Genomic DNA, 13,758 nt, shown 5'->3' with positions numbered 1-13,758 from the left:
ATTATCATATCATACAAGCCAAATTGTCAAGAGTTAAACGTCAGTCAATACCAAGAGTTGAGGGCAAGAGCACCTCTCATCACTCCTGGTACAGCTTTAAAGTGCTGAAATCACTTCAGAACAGAGTTGTTACCTAGTAAAGCCGCATATCCTACACCCGAACAATTCCACACCCAGCTATACGCCCCGAAGAAACTCTTGTGCCTGTGCAGCAAGATTTATATCCAAGACTGTATTTCTAAAATGGAGACGTAGCTGTAATACAACAGAGGAGAGAAAATGAACCAATTACAGCTACATGCATCCAGCAGACAAACCTCAAAACAGCGATGTTGAGTGAAAGACGCCAAATTGGAACATGCACTGTATGTTTCCATTGTGTATGTTCAGACAGGTAAGACAGAACAATATATTGTCCAGGAATAAGTGCACAGCTGATATTACAAGCAAAAGGAAGGAAATTATCATCATGGATTTGTGGTTTCATCTGGGGGAAGGGAAGGGAGTGCAAAGAGGCTTCTAAGTTGTGTTTGTTCTTGTTAATGCTCAGTGGTGGGTAAAAGAGTTAATTTTAACAGGCAATGAAAGTTTTACACAGGCTCTTGTACATATACTTCATTTTTACTATGATATGGGAAAGCTAAATTCTTATTTTTCATAGTGAGAAATCAATAGAAAATGCCTAAAACTTAAAAAAGCAAGAAGTAGCAATATAAACACCACATCGAGGTTTATGGATGTGAATGTCAAGGCTAAAAGAATTCAATTTGGTTTTGCTGGAGAGCAAGACATGGGAAGAAGGAATGGGGAGCAGGACTCAGCTGCTTTTTACAAGTCTTGTAGAACTACTTGACTCTTTAAACCATGTGCTGTAAAATTGATTTAAGTAAAAATGAAGTTTTAGAAGTGGCATTTGATACCTAGAATAGTCAAATGCATAGAGACAGTAGAATGGTGGTTACTGAGGGCCAGTGGGGTAAAGGGTCATAGGGGTTAGTGGCTAACAGGTTCAGAGTTTCGGCTGGAGAAGATGACAAGTTCTGGAAATGGATGGTGCCGATGGTTGTAAACATGTGAATGTTCTAAATGCAACTAAACCATAAACTTAAAAATGATTAAAGTGGTAAATTTTGTGTTATGTATATTTTACCACACACAAAAACACTTAAGCTCAAAACAAAAAAGAGAGACTGGAATTTGAGCTAAGTTAGGCAGAGTATGAAGGAGTTAATTATCCAAGGCAGGGTGAAGAGGTTGTAGGAAATCTGATTCTTGCCCCGGATCTTTTCTTCATTAAAAGTATTAATTCCCACTTCTGGTTAGAGACCTCCCTAAGGATCTCCAGAGATCACATGAGGTGCTCCAACATTTCCAAATAAAATTTACAAACTAAATTATGTTTAATTTCCAAAATTCCTCCCTGGGTGCTTAATGGAAATAAATACATCAAATGTAATCTTAAAAAACAGAAAAACTCAAGTATCATTATTCACAGTACAAAAGGATTCTTTGACTAACAAGAGGATTTACTACAGTCGCTTAACATAGCTCCCCCAGGACACTCAAAATGTGATTTAATTAACACAAAACAGGCTTATCCCACCTTTCAGAAATATGCCAAACAGGTGCTTTCAAAGGAAATTGAGAACTGAAAATCCAAGAAAACAATGACCCACCATACAGTGGGTTAAGGCTGCTCTAGCCTAGTTTCTAAATCAACTTTATTATTGAAAAATCCCACACTGGGATCATCCCCGCAAGGGAAGCTGTAGCTGACCAATCGTATCTTCAATCACACCTCATGCCTCCCTCTATCATTACACACCATATAAATTTTAATTCTTCACAAGAATTCGTCTAACACGAAACAAGCTCATTGTGGGCTGGGGCTGTGTCATCCATCTGTATGACCCCAGGACATCTGCATACAGCCCAGGCACTGCCCAGGACCTACTTATTGATTGATTATGTTGATCCACTCATTCTACCAACTGCCCAAAGCCTAGGAAAACAAACCCTTCTTTCTTGGCCTTTGTCCTTGCCTGCGTCTACCAGCTCTGCAACCACAAGCTCAGAACCTAAATCTTTGCTCTGTTCTGCTCCCCACTTTTAGTTACTGGACTCCTTTCTTATCACACACAGTCAGAGACTTCACATGGTACCATACTTGAGTATAATCCTTGGATATCAGAGTCTTGCCTTCCCCTCCCCCAGAACTGGTGTCCATCCCCAAACCTACGTCCAGAAGTTGATGACAGGCTCTTGGGTCATCCTCTGCCACATGGCTGCCTCCACTTAGGCACCCAGCTGGTCTCCTCTCTATCGCAGTACACCCTCCCTCTGCCTTACCAGTTCAGCCACCTAATGGGGAGACCCCAGCTCTATTCCATCTCCACTCAGTCCCTGAAGGGGAGAGGGTTTGCCCAGTGACATTCCCCGGCCCTCAGTCCACAGATCTCACCACACTGTGGCTGAGGGTCTGGCCACACCAGGACCACCCAGCAAATGATGATGAGATGTCCCAGATGACAGGACAAGAACTTGCTCCCCAGTGAGGCAGGGGGTTGGCAGCCACCACCCAAGAACCCACTTCCTACTCTTTGGAGGAAAGGTATCTGCAGCCAGGAATGTAGCTGCAGCTAGGGACCACCCCTACAGCTGGGGAGTCCCCTACACAGCCCTGGGAGGAGCGGGTGAAGACCCTACTGTGTGGAAGAAAGGCAAAGGTGACCAGACACCTTCCCTATCTGTGAGCCAGCAGGACCAAGTAGTAAACACTTTAGTCTTTGGCAGGGTGGGGAGGGGTGGGGGAGGGCATGAAGGAAGACAGAGTAAGTATTCTCACTGAATAGTCTTTCTTATATTTAAAACTATGAAAAAGTTTTATACAAAAGTTTTTGTATAAAACTAAGTGGAACTAGATTTGGCCTGCAGGCTGTAGTCTGCCCACCCCCTGGTGTGGTTGAAGAGGCAAGAATTCATTTACAAGACTATTAGAAGCTATTAGAAAGCTCAAGGGAAATCAGAGATGTGCGTTAGAACACTTCTTCAATCAAAGCCAATGATTTCCAAAGCTATAGAAGCCTTCTTCAATCAAAGCCAATGATTTCCAAAGCTATAGAAGCCTTCTTCAATCAAAGCCAATGATTTCCAAAGCTAGGCATTCAACTCCTACTGGGGAGAAAGGAAGAAATTAATGACTTCTAGTGTATATTTTTATCTCAAACTTTTTATTTCAATTTTTGTGTTTTATAAAATACATGATAATACAATGGCATGTATACAGAATTTATAGATATACAATTACATATATTGGGTGTGATGTACTAAAAACTTTTTAATTGTAGGAGTGCAGGGTAAAAAAAATCTGAAGAATGCTGGCCTAATGATCTGGCACTAATTGATTTTGAAAAATCTCACACCGTCATGCCTTTATTTTATGAGTACCTCTTTTCTAACATACTGTTGAGTTTTTTTTAAATTAAAATTTTTATTTAAATCAATGTTGACAAATACTATTTTCCTGATTTTGAAATCAACGTATTATGAGGGGGGGAAAGCTATTTGAGCACTGCTATGAGCAAGGTTCGGGATTCCCAGGTGGCACTAGTGGTAAAGAACTTGCCTGCCAAAGCTGGACGTAAGAGACACGAGTTTAAGCCCTGAGTTGGGAAGATTCCTTGGAGAAGGGCATGGCAACCCACTCCAATATTCTTGCCTGGAAAACTCCATGGACAGAGGAACGTGGCAGACTACAGTCCACGGGGTCACAAAGAGTCAGACATGACTGAAGTGACTTCGCATAGCACAGCATACATCAACAAGGTTCTGCCTTTGGAGTCCAATGTGTGGTCAAGATATTGAACCTTCACTGCTCCTTTTGTCGTGTAGCATTAGAACCATCTTGCCCTATGGCATGCCTTGGGATCAAGACTTTTTAAGATTACTTCTGGGTCCATGTTTACTTCATGAACCTTGAAGGACTGTGGTCAAGGATCATGCTCTCCTTGACTTACACCAATTGCACAGTAACACTTCCTGTATGCGCTGAATTCAGCCTCTTTCGCAACGGAAGGAGTTGTTGGGGGTGGGGGGGTGCCTGCAATTTAGCTCCTCACCTTACCTGATTTCATCCAAATGGCTTTATTTGTACATTTTGCCCACATTTTGCAAAAATGGGAAATAACAAACTGCACATTGTAGTGCCAATGATTAAACAGTGGAGATAAACTTGATGCAACTGAGATAAACATGAATGGAAATAAACATTTTGGAAACAAATAGCCTCACTTGGACACTCATTGCATAAACCAGGTAATTAGGTATTGATTTGGACAGGAAAAGATTAAAACTATAAAAGATGTTTTCAAGGGCACTGAAAGGTCAAATTTTTACCCCAACTTCAAATTAAGTTGGCTTGCCACTGTTTCATGGATGCCAGCAAAAGACACAAAACCCTAGGTCACAAAGGATTTTATTACTCAGGGTAATACCAGCACTAGTGCCAATTCTCTGAGCCCTGTTTTCTACAAAGAGAGTCAAGTGACATCTGCCCAGGCAATATGTCAAATTATAGGAGAGGAATCCTGAGTGTAGGGAACCTGAAATCTTCTTTGATTTCTAGTTTTTTTAATTTGTTAAGTTTTTAAAAAATTTTCTGGTCATACCATGGTTTGCAGGATCTTAGTTCCCTGATCCAGGATTGAACCTCTGTCCTTGGCAGTGAGAACATGCAGTCCTAACCACAGGACCACCAGCTAATTCATGAGATTTTTGTGTGTATATGACCCAGAGTGTGGCTTATCTTCATGAAAGTTCATGAGCGCTTGGGAAGAATGTGTATCCCATTGTTGTTGGATGACGTGTTCCATAAATGTCAATTAGATCAAGTCAATTGATGGTGCTGTTTAGGTCAACCATATTCTTTTTGATTCTCTGCCTGGTTAACTTAAAAATTACTGAAAGAAGAGTTTTGAAATTCCCAACCAGATAGCAGATTTGTCTATTTCTCCTTGCAGTTTTATAGTTTTTGTATCATTAATTATAACACTGTTAAGTGCAAACATGCTAAGAACGATTATATATTCTTGGAAAGTTAAATTATTTATTGTTATACAATGCCCCTCTTTAATCCTTATAAGTTTCCTTTTTCTGAAGTCCACTCTGTTTGTAATTAAGACAGCTACTACAACTTTCTTTTAACTAGTGTTAACATGGAATAGCTTTCTCCATCACTACACTTTTAACATATCTGAACCTTTATATTTAAAGTGGGTTTCTTGCAGGTAACTTAAAAGTTGGATCTTCTTTATCCAGTTGACAATTTTGGTCTTTCAATTGATGTATTAGACTATTCACATTTAAATTTATTATTGCTATAGTGGGAGTCAATATTACTTGAACACTCACTGGAGTGAACTATTACTGATATAGCCGGATGAATCACAAGCTGGAATCAAGATTGCCAGCATAAATATCAATAACCTCAGATATGCAGATGACAACCACCCTTATGGCAGAAAGTGAAGAGGAACTAAAGAGCCTCTTGATGAAGGAGAAAAAGGGGAGTGAAAAAGCTGACTTAAAACTCAACATTCAAAAAACTAAGGTTATGGCATCCAGTCACATCACTTCATGGCAAAGAGATGGGGAAACAATGGAAACAGTGACAGACTTTGTCTTCTTGGGCTCCAAAATCACTGCAGCCATTGCAGCCTTGAAATTAAAAGATGCTCATCCCCTGGAAGAAAAGCTATCACAAACCCAGACAACATATTAAAAAGCAGACACATCACTTTGCCAACAAAGGTCCATATAGTCAAAGCTATGATTTTTTCCTGTAGTCACGTATGGATGTGAGAGTTGGACCATAAGGAAGGCTGAATGCCAAAGAATTGATGCTTGGAACTGTGATGTTGGAGAAGGCTCTTGAGAGTCCCTTGGAGTGCAAGGAGAACAAACCATCCGATCCTAAAGGAAATCAACCCTGAATATTCCTTGGAAGGACTTATGCTGAAGCTGAAGCTCCAATACTTTGGCCACCTGATGGGAAGAGCTGACTCAATGGAAAAGACCCTGATGCTGGGAAAGATTGAGGGCAGGAAGAGAAAGGGGTGACAGAGGCTAAGTGAGATGGTTGGATAGCATCATTGACTCAATGGACCTGAGTTTGAGCAAACTCGGGGAGATAGTGAAGGACAAGGAAGCCTGGCTTGCTGTAGTCCATGGGGTCACAGAGAGTAGGACACTACTGAGCAATTGAACAACAACAACATAGTTGTAGTGATATCTACCACAATTGTAACCGTTTTCTATTTGTTATACTTGTTTTTGTTTCTTTTGTTCCTCTCTTTACCTGCCTTCTCTGTTTTTTAAAAAATATATTTATTTATTTATTTGGCTGTGCTGGGTCTTAGTTGCATCCTGCAAGATCTTTAGTTGTGGCATGTAAACTCTTCATTGTGGCACGTGGGATCTAACTCCCTGACCAGGGATCATACAGGACCTCCTGTATTGGGATCACCCACTACTGGACCACCAGAGAAGTCTCACCTTCTCTTGTTTTAATTGAGCCTTTCAAAGAACTACCCTGGTGGCTCAGACGGTAAAGTGTCTGCCCACAATGCAGGAGTTCAGTTCAGTTCAGTCGCTCAGTCGTGTCTGACTCTTTGCGACCTCGTGAACCACAGCACACCAGGCCTCCCTGTCCATCACCAACTCCCGGAGTCCACCCAAACCCATGTCCATTGAGTCAGTGATGCCATCCAACCATCTCATCCTCTGTTGTCCCCTTCTCCTCCTGCCCTCAATCTTTCCCAGCATCAGGGTCTTTTCAAATGAGTCAGCTCTTCTCATCAGGTGGCCAAACTATTGGAGTTTCAGCTTCAACATCAGTCCTACCAATGAACACCCAGGACTGATCTCCTTTAGGATGGACTGGTTGGATCTCCTTGCAGTCCAAGGGGCTCTCAAGAGTCTTCTCCAACACCACAGTTCAAAAGCATCAATTCTTCTGCACTCAGCTTTCTTTATAGTCCAACTCTCACCTGGGTTCAATCCCTGGTTTGGGAAGATCTCCGGGAGAAGGAAATGGCAACCCACTCCAGTATTCTCGCCTGGAAAATCCCATGGACGGAGAAGCCAGGTGAGCTACAGTCCATGGGGTCACAAAGAGTCAAACATAACTGAGTGACTTTCTTTCTTCAAAGAATTCCATCTTATCCTCTTCCTTGGCGTATCAAGAATACTTCTTTTAAAAATTATTTTAGTAATTGCCCTAGAATTTGCAATGTATGCTTTTAACTATTCTATGTCTGCCTTCAAACAACATGACTTCACATGTGGTGTGGGTACTTTAGAACATTTTCAGTTTCTTCCTCTTGCCCCTTATAACATTGCTGAAATAGAGTATGTTTCACATATCCATATCCATAAACTGTAATCTAATTGTTACTACTTTTAAAGTTATCTTTTAGATCAATTAAGAGTAAGAAAAATAAAATATTTTATTTTACCTTCTTTTATTCCTCCCACTTTCTTTATATAGATACTAAGTTTTGCCCTATGTCATTTTCCTACTCCCTGAAAAACTTTAAAGCTGCAATGAATTGCCTCAGATTTTGTTTGTTTGAAAAAGTATTTCTTCTTCACTCTTTTTTTTTTTTTAAAGAAACTTTCATCTTTATTTATTTATGTAATGTCTTAGGCCAGGCTGTGCTTGGCATGCGGGATCTTAGTTCTCCAACCAGGGACTGAACCAGTGCCCCCTGCACTGAGAGCCCAGAGTCTTAACCACTGGACCTAAAGGGAAGTCCCCTTCCTCTTTTTTTTTTTTTTGCCTCTCTGCTTACCACCCCCTCATTCTTTTTTTTTTAATGTTGATATTTAATTATTATCCTGAAGAACGAAATGGCAACCCACTCCAGTATTCTTGCCTAGAGAATCCCATGGAGAAAGGAGCCTAGCAGGCTACAGTCCACAGGTAGGCAAGAGTTGGACAAGACTTAGTGACTAAACCATTTAATTATTATATAAGCTTCAGGTGTACAGCATTATAATTCAACATCTGTATATACCATAAAATAAGTATCACAAATCTAGTTACCATTCATCACCATACAGTTGACTCCATTCCCTCTATTTCACCCACCTCTCAACTCCCTTCCCCTCTGGCAGCCCCTAATCTGATCTCTGTTTCTATGAATTTATTTTTGTTTTATTTGTTCATTTGTTTTATTTTTTCAGATACAATATATGAGTGAAATCATATGGTATCTATCTTTCTCTGACTTAGTTCACTTATTTCATAATACCTTTAAGATCTGTCTACGTTGTTGCAAATGGCAAGATTTCTCTTTTTTATGTCTGAGTGTATTCCATTTTGTATACACACATCTTCTTTATCCACGCATCCATCAATGGACACAGGTTGTTTCCTTATCTCGGCTATTTAAATAATGCTGTAATGAATATAGAGGTGCATGTATTTTTTTGAGTTAATGTTTTCATGTTCTCTGAATAAATACACAGAAGTGAAGTAGCTGGGTCAAATGGTAATTCCAGTCTTAATTTTTCTGAGAAACCTCCATATTGCTTTTCATGGTGGCTGTACCAATTTATAGTCCCACCAACGGTGTATGAGGATTCCCTTTTCTCCACACCTTATGCAACATCTGTTATTTCCTGTCTTTTCAGTCATAGCCATTCTAATAGATGGGAGATGATCTCTCATTGTGGTTTTGATTTGCATTTCCCTAATAATTAGTGATGTTGAACATCTACTCATGCATGTTGCCCATCTGTGTGCCTTCTTCGAAAAAATGTCTATTCAGGTCCTGTGCAAATTTTTTTTTATCAAAGTTGCTTGTTTTTTGTTGAATTATATGAGTTCTTTATATATATATATTGGGTTGGCCTAAAAGTTCATTCAGGTTTTCCTTTAAGATGGTACAGAAAACTTGAATGAACTTTTTTGCCAACCCAATATTTTGGATATTAGCCCCTTATCAGATACATGATTTGCACATACCTTCTCCATTCAATATGTTGCCTTTTCAATGTAAGACAGTTTCCTTCACTGTACAGAAGCTTTTTAGTGTGATGTGGTTCCATTTGTCTATTTTTGCTTTTGTTTCCCTTGCCTTTGGAGTCAGATCCATGAGCTATCACTACATGTCTTTGAGTTTGAGTGTTAAGTGTTACTCAGTCGCTTCTGACTCTCTGTGACCCCAAGAACTGTAGCCAGGCTCCTCTGTCCATGGGATTCTACCGGCAAAAATACTGGAGTGGGTTGCCATTCCCTTCTTCAGGGGACCTTCCGGACTCAGGAATCGAAATCACGTCTTCAGCACTGCAGGCAGATTCTTTACCATCTGAGCCACCAGGGACTGCCTATGTTTTCTTCTAGCAATTTTGTGGTTTTAGGTCTTACATTCAAGTCTTTAATCCATTTTGAGTTAACTTTTGTGTACAGTGTAAGACAGTGGTCTAGTTTCATTCTTTTTCATGTGACTATCTAGCTTTCCCAACACTACTTATTGAAGAGACTATCCTTTTTCCATTGTATGTTCTTTGTTTCTTTGTCCTAAATTGTCCTTCCACATATAGGTTTATTTCTGAGCTCTCACTTCTGTTCCATTGGTCTGTGTGTCTGTGTTTGCCAGTACCATATTGTTTTATTATTAGATCTTTGTAGTATAGTTCGACATCAGGGAGCAGGATATCTCCAGCTGTGTTCTTTTCTCAAGACTGTATAGCCTTTTTGAGTCTCTTTCAGTCCTGAAGGATAATCTAACTGGGTAGGAATTCTAAGTTTGTCTTATTTTGTTTAAAATTTTAAATATTTCACTCTTCTTGCTTTCACAGTTTCTGACAATTTCACTGTAATTCTCATGCTTGTTGTTCTGTAAGTAGTAAGGTAATTTTCCCCTTTCTTGCTTTCAAGATTTTTTGTCTTTATTTTTATGCAGTTTGAATATGATGATTATTCTACTATACTGAACAGTAAACAACTGTGTCCTTCACTCCAGAGGGAACATTATCTCCATCCTCCAAAGCTATTTACTGTTCTAACATCCTTGAAAAGATCATCTGGATGTGCAGAAAGACAAGAGATCTATGAAGAATTTATCCACGTATAAAACACTGTGCAAATTGCACTGGAAATTGTGTTCAAAACAGTGTCCTCAGGGAGAATTCCCTGGTGGCCCAATGGCTAGGACTTGGTGCTTTCACAACTGTGGTTCCGGCTTCGATCTCTGGTCAGGGAACTAAGATTCCTGCAAGTTGCATGGTGCAGCTGAAATTTTAAAGTGCTCTCAGCCTTGGTTGTCCATTAGTATCAGCTGAGATCTTTATAAGCCAATGCTCACAGATTCTGTTTCAATTGGTCTGGGGTGGAACCCAAGCCATCAGTAGTTTGCAAAACCCCTGGGTGATTCTAATGTAGAACCAGGGTGGAGAACACCTGTCTAAAAGATGCTGAGGTGAGGTATAATTAGTAAATATATTTTTAGCTCAGTGCTTCTCAAAAGTTTACTGGGCATGTGAATTACTTCAATGCAGACTCTGATTCAATAGGTCTGGAGTGGAGCCAGGGATTCTGTTTCTGACAAGCTCCTGGATATAGCCTAATGCTATCATTTGACTCTGAGCAGAAAGGTTACTGGGATTCCCTGGTGGCTCAGATAGTAAATCATCTGCCTGCAATGCGGGAGACCCAGGTTCAATCCCTGGGCCAGAAAGGTTATCTCTCATTGAGAATATGCTAATTATAATATGTGTCTACTGTAAACTTTCATATATATACTTCAGAAATTTACCATATATGAAAGGAGAAAGCAGTTTGACTCTGGAAGATGGTTTTGCAGTAAGAGTGAGACCTTTTGCTTCCCAAGACCACAGAAAACACCTTGGGTGTTGAGATCTTGAAAAATTTGACAGACAGTTCAGGGTGTTAACAAAAACACAGAGATTTAGAATACATGGCCATTAAATCCTAAACAACAACTTTACTCTGAATCTCACATTGCTCAAATATGGATGGTGGTAATAGCTGAGGAATGGTCCACAAATTTGGATTCAAGTGCCAGAGAAATCCTGATACTACTAGAGCAGAGAGTCCATCAGGTTTGAGCAACCCAGAGAAACACTGATCAATGTGTTATTATTTCTCCATCTACAGGAATATGAAAAATTATCTCTGGACTGCCTCCTCTCAATCTTTCAGTTTAATTTCCAAGGGTTATGATACCATTGACCTCTGAGCCCTCAGAGCTGGCACTTGTATCTCTCCCCCACCCTGCAGCCCTGGCAAAGAGTACGAGGGGAAATCCCTCTTCCAGGGCCAGTGCTATTAATTAGCAGGCCTTCCCTAGCCTCAGCAGTAAACAATCTGCCTACAATGCAGGAGTCTCAAAGTCTTGGGTTTGATCCCTGGGTCAGGAATATCCCCTGGAGAAGGGAATGCAACTCACTCCAGTTTTCTTGCCTGGAGAAACCCCATGGACAGAGGAGTCAGGCAGGTTACAGTTCATGAGGTCGCAAACAGTCGAACACGACTGAAGTGACTTAGCATGCACGCATCCCAGCCTAGCAATTTGTCCACTTTCAGCCTAAACAAATATCTTTCTGGCTACAGGAGCCCCTTATTTGTATTCCTGAGTAAACAGAAGGCTCCTAGACTTCCTGCCAGGCATCAAGGAACCTGGAGGACATAAAGAAGCATGCCTGTAAGATATTTATCCTATTGATGGCCCTGGGGCAAGAGGGAGAGAGGAAGATCTGGGGCCTTCTTTGACATGCCTCCTTAGCAAGTTAATGCCTGTTTACCACCAACTGCTGCTAGAAGTATCTAGAAATACCACTTCAGGGACTTCCCTAGTGGACCAGTGGTTAGGAATCAGCCTGCCAATGCAGGGCATGTGGGTATGATCCCTCACCTAGGAACGAAGATCTCACATGCTGCAGGGCAACTAAACCTATGCACCACCACTCCAGAGCCCACATGCTTCAACTAAGACCCGACACAGCCAAAAACAAATAATAAAATATTAAAATACATATGTATTTTTTAAAATTTTAAATAAAGAAATAATACCACTTCACAACAATGAGATAGGTCATCCTTCCTTTCCCACTGAGCCTTACTTCTCTGAGTTTTCTCATACAGATATGCTGAAATGAGAGCAGGAGGTCTTGGCTTTCCCTGACCTCTGGGCTTCTTACATCCATCAGAAAAGAAAAATACCATGGCAAGGTACTCAGAGCCAAGGAAGGGAGACTGCCTCGGCCCATTAGCCAAGTGGATCAGATGTGAAAATGACACTGCTGTAGGGGTCACCAGTTTTTGCTCATGTACTATGGACCCAAAATAAATAAAACCTTGGCTCTGCCCTTGAGAGTCCAAAATCTGAGTTAATGGTTTTCTAAGGTTAGGTCAAGTTGTTTAAATACTCAAATAGAATATATCTATCTGTTTGTTCAGAGCAGTAGACATTTTGTTGTTCAAGGTTTCAAGAGGCTAATAATTAAAGATGGGAGTAGGTGGTTCCATAGGCTGTCTAATCTCTAAGAAAGTGCACGAAGTCCCTAATGGATGGAAATAGTGTCTTTGGTCCATTCCAGATGTTTCATAATAATTAAAATATTGTCCCTTGATGACAATGTTAGGTTCAGGCACAGGGGGCAGACCCACGGGAACCACACAATGCCCCTCAATTGTGGGTGCCATCAGCCAGCAATGGTAGCCAGAGAGGGAGAATACGGCTCCTGTTTCTTCCCTAAACTCCCTCTTATCGCAGCAAACCTAGAAACTCAAAGCTTTCAGAGGTCAGGAAGGTAGTACAGGGTTGTGAGACCAAAAAAGTTGGAGGAATTCTGTGCATTTTAGAAGCATTCAAATTACTTTCTCAGCAACAATTTCTAGAGCTGGCCTAGAAAATCTGCTTCACCATTTCCATCTGTTTTTGTTTGGACATGTTACTTCACCTCTTTAATTCTTTGACTCCTCATCAGTAAATAGGGACAGGAATACCCAGCCTGCATGTATCCCCAGGTGGTTGTGATAATTTAATTATCCAGTATAAATAAAAGCATTTTTAAAATATAAATCATTACAAAAATGCAAGCAACTTAATATCAAGTCTTCTTTATCGCTGAAGCTTTATGTTCTATTTCTCTTAGAACTGAGGGATATACATTCCTATCTATTTTCCAGAATTCCACTGATAATATTTGTTGGAAAAAGTACTCTTTTTCTGCTGCCCTAACTTGTTGAGAGTACGGCTTACGCAACTGTTAACTTGCTGCCCTACAGCAAATCAAATCGACAAATATTTACTAGCTGCTGAGCTCAGCTTTGTAAGAAATACAAAAACTATGAGATTCACTTTCTGCATTAAAGGAGCAAATTGCCCAGCTGCACATGGTACCCATATATTCTTTTTTTTTTTTTTCCATTTATTTTTATTAGTTAGTGGCTAATTACTTTACAATATTGTAGTGGTTTTTGTCATACATTGACATGAATCAGCCATGGATTTACATGTATTCCCCATCCCGATCCCCCCTCCCACCTCCCTCTCTACCCAATCCCTCTGTGTCTTCCCAGTGCACCAGGCCCGAGTACTTGTCTTCTGCATCCAACCTGGGCTGGTGATCTGTTTCACACTTGATAATATACATGTTTCGATGCTGTTCTCTTGAAACATCCCACCCTCGTCTTCTCCCACAGAGTCCAAAAGTCTGTTCTGTACATCT

General features: G+C 40.5%; 1 protein-coding gene across 3 annotated transcripts in view; it reads right to left on the bottom strand.

The window, feature by feature from the left end:
- CPA5 (carboxypeptidase A5) overlaps positions 1-13,758 on the bottom strand; it is a 55,499-nt gene that overhangs the window by 28,014 nt on the left and 13,727 nt on the right. Inside the window, exon 1 of one of the 3 annotated variants that reach the window (XM_043873218.1) lies at positions 134-243. The exons of the other annotated variants lie outside the window; for them this stretch is intronic. The gene's annotated coding sequence lies outside the window, so the exon portion shown is untranslated. Of the gene's footprint in view, positions 1-133; positions 244-13,758 lie in introns of those variants that run through there. 3 annotated transcript variants of the gene reach the window in all.

The sequence above is a fragment of the Cervus elaphus genome, chromosome 18, assembly GCF_910594005.1.
Source record: "Cervus elaphus chromosome 18, mCerEla1.1, whole genome shotgun sequence".
NCBI classification, from domain to species: domain Eukaryota; kingdom Metazoa; phylum Chordata; class Mammalia; order Artiodactyla; family Cervidae; genus Cervus; species Cervus elaphus.
Note: the sequence above shows the minus strand (reverse complement) of the source record. Positions and strands in the feature narration are given on the sequence as shown.